The following is a 10,769-nucleotide window of genomic DNA, read 5'->3' on the forward strand; positions in this document are numbered from 1 at the left end:
AAGCTTTGGAATTCCTCCTTAAGGGGGAGGAAAGAGTTGTCGCTCTTTCTTGGAGCTGGCAGTGGCGCCGGAGTATTTGGAGCACGTTCTGTCCTTTCCCCATCACTGTGTTTCTGAAATGCTGGAATTAGATTCAGGATAATGCTAGTAGGCTGTGCCTTAATCGCAGCTCTGGGAATGCCCAGTGCCAATGCTCTCCTCCACAGTTCATTTCTCTACTCCCGAGACTCTGCTTGTGGGTCTCTAGGTGTATTTTCCCTTGGTTTAGTTCCTGTTCCCTGTGGGGGTGTTTGTTTTACTGGTTGCATTTGATGATCTCCTGTTTGGGATCTTGGGTCCAATTTCTCGGTTGACAGATCATCCCACCCCTTTTAATGGCTATGATTTACAGTACCATGCATTAATTCTGCCCATGTAGGGAGTTGTCTGTGGGGATCATCGCCATCAAGTTCCTCATTTTGCCCTGTGTCTCTTTTAATCTCATCCCATTTTGCAATTAAATAAGGTTTAAGAATTGCCAGGGCTCCCCTAAGTAGTGGCTTTAGCCTGTTATAATCTACAGTAGCAGATATTGGGGTATCACTGGACTCTCCACATTTAGGCATATGCAGGCAGCTTTGGTGATGGCAGTGGAGAGTTCACTTAGGGAATGGATGGGACTTACAGAAGGTTCACCTCAATCCAAGGCATCTATTCCCCCAGCCCGGTAGGCTACCCTACTGGTGATAGAATGGGCCTCATCTGTCAGGTTAGGTCCTAGGTTTAAGAAAATTCCTGGACCCCAATAACAGTTTGCTTCGTCTCCACTCAACATTATTCGGTCACCACCGCTGAGGCAGACGCACCACAAATACTCGGTTTCATGTGGTTTTCTGCTGTATTTCTCTTGTAATTTTGCCCGTCGCAATGCATCCCATGGAGTGCTTTGCATACTATATCGCTGACCGCCTCCTCGAGGTCCTTCAGAGTATTCTGCTTTAATAACGGGCCTAGTCTTATATTCAGAGGAGTCCAGAAGGGGTAGTGGGTTAGCATTTTCTTTTTCACGGTCATGTGGATCACCCCAGTATCATCATCCCAGTTCTCTGGGGACTCTATGAGTTTCCTAATTGGCATGGCATTAGGGGGATGCAGGGCCTGCATGACCATCATCTCGATCTTTTCTTCCAACTTTTGTGTTTTCTCCTTTTCTTCCTGTAATTGTTTCTGCAGCTGCTCGATTTTCAAAGACCGTATTAATTCAGCTGCCTTTCTGCCTTCTATTTCTTCTTTTAGGTCCTGCTCCTTTTTATTGTTCTTTTTTCTATCCTGATAAACAGCTTCTAAACAGGTACCTAGCATTTTGCCAATAATTTCTTTCCCTTTTCCATCCTGTCCCGTGGCCACTTTTAGCTGTTCTTTCACAGCTTCCCAGTCATGCCACTTATCAGGAGCCCATTCTTCTGAGAATTTGGGACTCGGAGTTATTCCGTGCTTCCGTAAGTAATCAGCAATACTGCTTGCCATCCTGCCAACAACACCAGTTTGTCGCAAAAGAGTGCTTTAGATCGCTTAAAAAAAGAAGATCACTGTCAAAGGTATTGGAAAAAGTGGTTTTAATATGAAGTAGTAAGAGTGCAACTTAACAAAGTTCAATGGCAAGGTTCACTCTATTAATTACTGCATGGAAGAAACATACAAAGGAAAATTGGGTTACACTTGAGTTAGAATGATTCGTAGAGAGACCGGGGATACAAAAGGGTTCGGAGGACCCTCCCGTTGAGTCACAAGGTTCAGAGTAGACCCCTTGCTTTCTAAACTCCTGATGGAGCTTAGGTGTGGCTAGGTCCAATCTTAGTCTCAGACTTGGACAACGGTTTATGTCTAAGGAATTACATATGCAAAATTTGTCAAAGTTACCATACTACAAGGTTTTGCGTGATATAGGTCGCTTACCAAAGATCTGCTGTTGGTAAAAGGTCTCTCTGCCTCGAGGAGCAACCTTGAGAGGTGTCCCAGCTCAAGGGGAGATCACCACTATACAGCCATGCTGCCTAGCAGGGAGAGCTCAAAGAAGGTTCACTTAGTCTGCCATATTTATAGATAAAGTGGCTGGCTCGTGGAAAGCTATGCATGAGGCTCCTTGTACCCACAACTTTCTTTATTCCTTGCTAAATGAGTCTTGGAAAAGCCATCCGGTATTCGCGTATCAATTGCACGATCAGTGTTCCAAGCTCATATACATCATAAGACAGCTCAGGCTGGGTCACTGCTGCACTTGCACTGCTTCTTGTAAGGCTTGTCCTCCATTGGCTCAGGTGGTTCCTGCTGTAGTCATTCCCGTAACATGCAACTCAAATCCCGGGTTACAACAATTTAAAGGTATTTCCTTTACAATCTCCACCCCTGGTCCCTTTGGACCAGACCATTGGGTTATCATTGCGATGAACTCCTCCCCCTTGCCCCTGCTCTGGCTTGGACTTATCCACAGACTGCGGTCCCTTAGGGGTGTACCTGCTCCAAGTGGAGCCTCATCTATGAGCCAGTCTCTCCAGGGCTCCACCTGCTGCAGCATAGACTTATGCACAGCTGCAGTCGCTTTGAGGTGCCCCTGTTCCAGCGTGGCCTTCTCCATGGGCCACCAGATATATGCCTTCAGATATATACGTGCTCCAGCACGGCCTCGCCCACAGCCACAGTCCCTTCAGAAGTAAACCTGTTCCAGCATGCCCTTACCCACAGCTGCGGTCCCTCCAGGGGTATAATTGCTCTGTCATTGGTCTATCCATGGCCACATGCTTTCAGGTGCTCCAGCATGACCTCATGCACAGCCACTGATGCTTCAAGGTGTACCTGCTGCAGCATGGACTTATCTACAGCTATAGATTCTTTGAGGTGTACCTTTTTCTAGCGTGCACTTATCCTTGGGCCATTATCCCTTCAGAGGTATACCTGCTGCAGCACAGACATAACCACGGCCACAGACGCATCAAGAGGTACCTGCTCTGGCATCAGCTTATCCACGGCCACAGACACTTTGGGGTGCCCTGCTCCCACGTGGACTCATCCACAGGTTAGAGCCCCTTTGCCTTGAGTTCATACTGGAGTTCCAGCCTGTCCAGTACAGCAGCACAGAAACAACAGCGATGCCCTGGCCACCTGCCAGCCCAGGTGTAGTCCAACAGGAGCTGGTGGAAGGCCAGGGCTTACGTAAAGCTGATAAGGAGGATTCAAGGCTGGAAAGGGGAACGTCTAAACAAGAATTACCGTCCCTGGGAGAGAAGCACATCCTGGAGAAATATGGAAGCTAATTAAGATGTTCTGGGAACCATCCGAAACCACTAGTAGCAGTGTGATAAGAAGCACCCTCACGCAAACTATCCTCATTATAATACTAAAAGTCACACCCCTCGAGCTGGAGACCCCGGCCCAAGCAGAGACCCCTCACCTCTGAGCGTGCACAGAATATTAAAGTAGCGCTGTAGCTTTGAGTTGAAATAAGAGAAGTGTAGACCAATAGAAAACTGCTTTGTGTAATTACTTATGCCTATGCATAGCTAGACTGTATCAATGCTGTACCTGTATGACCAAGCTTTGTGCTAGCTTGGCAGTAGCGTAGTTCTGTTTGTTTCTACACGCTGTCCTGTTCTGAGGAACGAAGGGAGACGTCCCTCGTTCTGGTTTGTGTAGAAATGCTGGGATTTTCGATACCGATATGGGCGCTGCCGCTTCCCAGGAGGCAGCCCTTTGCTCTCCTCTAGGATGCATCCTGAAGCATTGCAATAAATTTGGGGGGGATCCCACGACTAAAAATCAGCTAAAACGATATTGTAATCAAGTGTGGCCACAATATCAATTGGAAGATGGTGAAAAATGGCCTGAGAATGGATCCTTGAAATATAACACTATATTGGAATTAATGTTGTTTTGTCGGAGGACTGAAAAATGGGATGAAATGCCTTATGTGGATATGTTTTTTTCGTTAAGACATGATTGGGATATTAGGAAGAAATGTGGTTTAGTGGATTCTAAACGTCAGATTGGAATATATGCGTTAAAAGAGAAAAAGGGAAAAGATCTTTGTATTGAATTGGAAGATTCAGAAGAGGATACTCAGCTGTTGGTATCTCCGCCAAAACAGCCAGAAGCTGACAGCTCAAGTGATAATGGAGTTGTGAGTGCTATCTCTAAAAGAACAAGGGGACAGAAACCGATAGTTCGAGCTCCCCTCAGACAGGCTGTAGGGCCTGAAGGAACAGCGGTATACGTACACGTACCTTTTACTGCTTCTGATTTATTAAACTGGAAACAGGCAGTTGGATCCTATTGAAACAATCCAGAAGGAATGTATAGTACTGTTAATCACGACTCCTAGTCCTAACTGGGGAGATGTACAGGCTCTCCTAGAATATTTGTTTACCGCTGAGGAGAGGAGAACAGTTTTAGAGAAGGCTAGAGAGGGACTGGTCCAACAATCTGTGTGTGTGTGTGGGTGCCTAATACCAATATGTACCTCCCAAAAGAGGATCCGGGGTGGGATTCAAACACAAATGTGAGGGATTACAGAGGGTAAAGGAATATCAAAAGTTAATTTTGTATGGGATTCAATATGGAGTGCAAAAGCCTAGAGAATTTATCTAAACTATCTGAAGTAAGGCAGGGGGATAAGGAAACCCCGTCAGCCTTCTATGAGAGATTGTGTGAAGTAGCTTGAAAATGGACAGATCTCGATCCAGAAGATGATAGCAATTCAAAATTATTTAACATGCTGTTTATTGGTCAAGCAGCAGCAGATATAAGAAAAGCTATAAAAGGTAGACGGTGAGGATGGCATGGCATGACAATCTCACACTTATTCTCAATCGCATATAAGGTATGTAATAATCGGGAGGAAATAGAATAGAGAAGCGGGGACAGGTAAAGCTGCAAGCTTCTTTGTTGGCTGCCTTGACAGAAGACCAAAAAAAGGGAGAGAAAATACACGAGGTGAATTTTGTGGCCGAGGAAGGGGCCGTAGAAATAATAGTAGAAATCCTTATGACATTCCCCTGGGAATGAATCAGCGTGCATATTGTAAGCAAGAGGGCCATTGGAAAAAAGATTGTCCACGCTGTCTGAGTAATCAGGAAAGAGAGACAGAAGAAGCTGTTGGAGTCATGACGGAGACTGGGTTGGACTGTAGGGGACCGGAGGAATCTATTAAAGTTTCCCCAGACGATCCTCTGGTTCCAGTCAAGCTGGGGAATGAAGTAACAGATTTTTTTAATTGATAGTGGAGCCACGCATGCTGGAGTAAGTAGTTGTAGGGGACCTTTAAGTAGAACTAAAATAAGCGTTGTTGGTGCAACTAGGGCAAAAGCCTTTAAGGCTGTTTTTACAACCTATGGAATGTTCCATTGGAAATACTAAATTAACTCCTGAATTCCTTTATATGCCAGAATGTCCCTTACCATTGCTTGGATGGGATTCACTTCGTAAACTGAATGCACAACTAAGCTCTTCTGAAGACTCTGTTCAGTTGCATATTCCTCCAGAGGCTGCCTGGAAAGCCCAGATATGTTTGTTAACCTAAGGAGGAAGATCCTAATGAAGAAATGAATATTCCAGAGGCAGTACTGAATGCAGTCACACCTCTGGCGCGGGCATCGAAGATACCCGGACAAGCAAAGAATGCGACCCTGGTAAAGACTGAAATGAAACCAGGAGCTTAACCATTAAGAAAGAAACAATACCCCATTAAGCTGGAGGCCTGAAAAGAATTACAACCTATAATAAAGCTCCTTTTTAGAACCTGGATTGTTACGGGAGTGTCAATCAGAATTTAATACTCCCATCCTACATGTAAAGAAGCCCCATTCTTCTGAATATAGACGGGTACAGGACTTAATGAGAAATTAACGCAAGGACAGTAGATGTCCCCCCTGTGGTTTGAAACCCATATACCCTCCTTACTACAATCCCTAACAGTAACACTTATTTTGCAGTGTTAGATTTAAAGGACGCCTTCTTCTGTATACCTGTGGATGAGCAGAGCCAGACCATCTTTGCCTTTGAATGGGAGAATCCAACTACAGGACAAAAGACCCAACTCCGCTGGACTGTCCTTCGGCAAGGATTCAAGAACAGCCCTACCTTGTTTGGTAAGGTACTAGCCAAAGAATTGGAACTGTGCAAAATGATCATGATGCTGTAACATTGTTGCAATATGTTGATGATTTGCTAATTGGTTCTGACAGTTATGAGGCATGTCTGGAAGCCACCACCAGTTTGCTTAACTTTCTGGGCTTGGCAGGGTATTTGGTTTCTAAGAAAAAGGCTCAGATTGGGGAAGAAAAGGTCCAATATATGGGGTTTGAAATCACCAAAGGACAGAGAGAATTAAGTACTGAGAGAAAAGAGACAATTTGTAGAATTGCTGCACCTACATCAAAGAAGCATTTAAGAGGATTTCTGGGAGTGGCTGGATGGTGTCGCTTATGGATTCCCAATTGTGGACTAATTGCCAAACCACTGTATGCTGCTGTGAAAGGACCTGAAGGGGTTCTGGAATGGACACCTGAATGTAGGAAGAGTTTTGATGAAATTAAAAGGAAACTCACTGGGGCTCCTGCTTTGGGACTCCTGAATTTGAGGAAACCCTTCCAATTGTATGTACATGAACAACAGCAAGTGGCATTAGAAGTTTTGACACAAAAATTAGGGAGCTGGAAAAGATCGGTGGGATATTTTTCAAAGCAATTAGATGAGGTCAGTAGAGGCCAGCCTGCTTGTTTGAAGGCAGTGGCAGCTCTGCAACCTTAACTGAAGAATCTCAGAAATTGACGATAGGCCAACCGAGTACTTACTGTTTTTGTACCTCATGCTGTGTCTTCTCTCCTTGAAAATAAAGGGCATCATTGGATCTCCCCATGCAGGTTAGCTAAATATCAAGCTGTGCTGCTGGAACAAGATGATGTTGTAATCTCCCTGACCTCTGCTCTAAATCCTGCAACTCTGCTAATTTCTGAAAACATGATGGAAATTCTACTCAAGAAACTGCACCAAGAAACACTTGGGAGCAGATGCATTAGTACTAAGTGCCAAAAGACATGTCATTGGGCCAAGAATGCAAAGCCTAGCGGATATAATAGTTAAAAAGTGCACTAACTGTTGCGCCAATAACCCAAAAATTGCAAAGAAAATCATGGGAGGAATCGTAAAACAAGGAATAACTCCTGGGGAATACTGGCAAATGGATTTTATGGAATAGCCAACACGTAATCTGTATAAATATTTATTGGTAATGGCAGACACCTTTTCTGGTTGGCCCGAAGCTTTCCCTTGTTGCACTAACAAGGCTAGGGAAGTGATTAAAATTTTATCGAAAGAAATTATCCCCAGATTTGGTGTTCCAGAAGGTATATTCTCCTATAACAGACCCCACTTTATTGCAGAAATAGTGCAGGGAGTTTCTGGATTTCTAAACATTAAATGGGATTTGCATACCCCTTGGAGGCTGCAGTCCAGTGGCAAAGTAGAAAGAATGAATCAAACTCTAAAAAGACAGATTTCTAAAGTGTGTCAGGAAACTCAAATGAAATGGGTAGATATTCTAGCCATAGCATCAATGAGAGTATGAATTACACCCAGAGTTAGGGAAGCTGTTAGTCCATTTGAGATCCTGTATGGGAACCATATCCAATCAATCATTTAACCACAAAAGGAGACCAAATGCATATCAAGGGACAGGCTGTAATCAAAGAGTATTTGATTTCTGTCTCGCAGAATTTATCCTCCCTGCATAGGCACCTAAACCAGGAGACTCCCATTCCCTTGGACACACCGGTACACCCATTCCAACTAGGAGACACTGTCTATGTACAAACTTGTAAAGATGAGCCCCTGAAAGAAAAGTGAAAGAACCTTATACAGTGCTGTTAAAAACATACAGTGGTAAAGGTGAATGGGATCAACTCCTGGATTCGTTATACCAGAGTAAAGAAGGCACCAGACCAGGACAAGCGGATCTCTATGCCAACTGGAGAACTGAAACTCCGACTAACCATGGACTGTCAATGAATTGTATCGAGGTTTTTCTTTTAGAAAACTTTTATTGAAAGTACTCCTAGGACACTCTGGGAAAGTGTTATTAGTTTAGCATAGTTATAATGAAAATTGTATCTCTGACATTGATTAACCTAGAATTTACTTTTTGTAACAGAAATCTAGTCTTGAAACTTGTCCAATTCTTTGGAAGAATCCATAATGTCAGCAGTATAATGGCCTATTCCCCATTACCTAAATCTGTAGCCGATCTCCTTGAGTGGGGAATTTTAACTTTAGATTTAAACTGAAACTTCCCTCAGTCTCCAAATTACCTCCTTTCAGAGTTGAATGTGGTTGTACAATCTAACAGGACAAGTAGAACTATTAGCAAATGCAACCAGAGCAGGATTACAAGATTCAAAACACTCAGTTACAGGAAACTTCAAAGATGACATTGCAGAACAGGCTAACCTTAGATTTAATGTTATTACATGACGAAATAAAACAAGTGGCAAAATCAAGTAGAAATATTCAGACCTCTAAACAAAATATTACAAAGTTTTGGATTCTCCCTAACTGGATGGTTGGCAAGTTTACTTCAAATGATAATTATAATTGTACTTATCATGATAATCATCTGTATTATTGTTAGTTGTGCCTTAAAATGTGGGTAAGCGAGTGCTTCCCTGCAGGCAGCAAAACCCATCACTGAAGGCAAACGCCAGTTTTGAGGATGTTCCCTTCCCTCCTGCGCCGCTCTTGCCACCGCAGGGTGAGGCCCCATTTTGTGCATAACTTACTGGTCTCCTCAGCCACGCGCCAAGTCCATCCATGAGGTACCCCGGCGAGGACAGGGGTGACTCTGGGTCACTGTTTGGTCCACTTCTGTACCAGGGGACATGTATTCACCCTCCAGGCAGGTGCCAGCTGTAGGAGACCTGTGCTGCAGAGCAAGACACAAGGCCCCATCCTGCTTTCTGGTGGAGCCATCCAGGTATGGCAAGGCAGTCTGGCCTCCCGGCATGACCCGGGGATGGCAGCCTGTTTCCTCCACCCCACTGGGAGCCAAGCCTGGGAGCTGCAGGCTGAGATACACCCGTGTGCAGAGAGCGCTCGTACTTGCCGCTGGGCCCCTGCTGCCAAAAGGTCTTGTCCATCCCCTGCAGGTGCCCGAAGACCACTCTGCATGCACGGTCCCCTCCTGGCGACAGCTGAAAACAGATTTTAACATCACAGACAACAACTCTCACATCATTGACCCCTCATCAGCATGCTGGAAAACCAGCAGAGGAGAGATGTGGGGTTAGGTATATGAAGGCTCGAGAGAAGGATCATGGAGAACAAAATATTCCAGCCTAACGGGGACAGAGACATCTTATCCAGCTGTTAACCCTGCCTGTAACGCGTGACTACCTCATGCCTTCAAACCAGCATTGCTTTCAAGGGTTTCAAACACACACAAAAAGAGGATGTTGAAAAACATTGCATAAATACAAGAACTGCTGAATTCAGTTAAAGTATCAGGTTTATGTGCTTCAAAAGAAGAAAGGGAACCCCGTGGATAAGAGCCAGGACAGGGGACTGGAGAACAGTCCTTGAAAAAGACAATCTAGGCAGCAGGTTAAAGTACAGGAACAAACATGCTGTTCGTGGGCCCCATCGTAACCCAGGACACCTACGGAGGGGTAACGTAAATCACTACCGGTCACCCTCTTAGCCGCTCCTGCCTGCCTTCTGTCACACAGGGGTCATCGTCTGTGCCGGTCTTGTGGAGCCTACAGCTCTGTGGTTCTCAGCCACTTAGGTTCTTTCATCCTGCATGAAACAGGAAAGGAAAGGAATGTGATCTGGAACATGAAAGGGGACAAGTATAACCCTTCCCTCCTCTTTTTTTTCCACAGATGAACTGCCACAGCTGTGAGCCTAACTTAAAGACAAGAGAAAATGTGCATCAGCCAAGGTGATGAACACAAGATCCAAGGTATTTCTGCCTCCCAAGAGGAGAAACACTGTTTCCTTTGGCAGGGAAGGTGGCACCTGCTGTTACGGACTGTCCTTGTGAAAGCAGCGAGCGTGATCTACTGCCGCTATATTGGGCAATATAAAGAATTAATGGGATCAATCACTGGGACGATTTCTGTGCTGGGGTGCCAGGAACAATGCCAAGATGCTCCCTGACGTCTCTGACGTCAAGGCAATGTGCTGCACCTGGATGAAAATGAATGCGACCTGAACCGAACAAAGCCCTCTGGCTCCAGGGGGCTGGAGGCAGCTGTGACCCCGAGGCATGCAGGGATTGTCCAAAATCGAGCTGTAATTGCATCCCCTTGGGGACATCTAACATTCCAGGCATTAAGCCTGGAAAGACATTGCCAGCCTGGCTGCAGCTCATACCGAGCACAGCCGTGAGCGGCTGACACCGCTACCACACAGCCCCAGGCAGCAGCATGAATCACTACCCGAGCAGAACCATCACACTGCGCAGGAGCGCCAGCAGCTGCCACGAGCGGGCAGAGACATGAACCTGAGCTGTTCGCTTTGGGCACAGAGGACCTGTAACGGAGCCTCCTGCAACCATGCCGCAGCACCCTCACCTTCACACCCAAACGCCTGTGTTTCCAACTGTATCGTTAACAGCACTGACGGATCCGCAGCGCAGCATGTGCCCCACTGCACGCTTTGCCAGCATTATTACCATGGACAATTACCTCTGGGACCAAGAAAAAGCACCAGGAGGTCCAGGCAACTGACGGACTGACGATGTC

General features: G+C 45.5%; 1 long non-coding RNA gene across 2 annotated transcripts in view; it reads left to right on the forward strand.

Annotated features, from left to right (window-relative positions):
- The first annotated feature begins 365 nt into the window (after window positions 1-365).
- Window positions 366-10,769, forward strand: part of LOC142420117 (uncharacterized) — a 71,154-nt gene continuing 60,750 nt past the window's right edge. For both annotated transcript variants that reach the window (XR_012778696.1, XR_012778694.1), the window contains exon 1: window positions 366-414. This is a non-coding gene — a long non-coding RNA (uncharacterized LOC142420117). The remainder of the gene's footprint in view (window positions 415-10,769) is intronic.

This window comes from Mycteria americana, chromosome 23 (genome assembly GCF_035582795.1).
Source record: "Mycteria americana isolate JAX WOST 10 ecotype Jacksonville Zoo and Gardens chromosome 23, USCA_MyAme_1.0, whole genome shotgun sequence".
Taxonomy (NCBI): Eukaryota; Metazoa; Chordata; class Aves; order Ciconiiformes; family Ciconiidae; genus Mycteria; species Mycteria americana.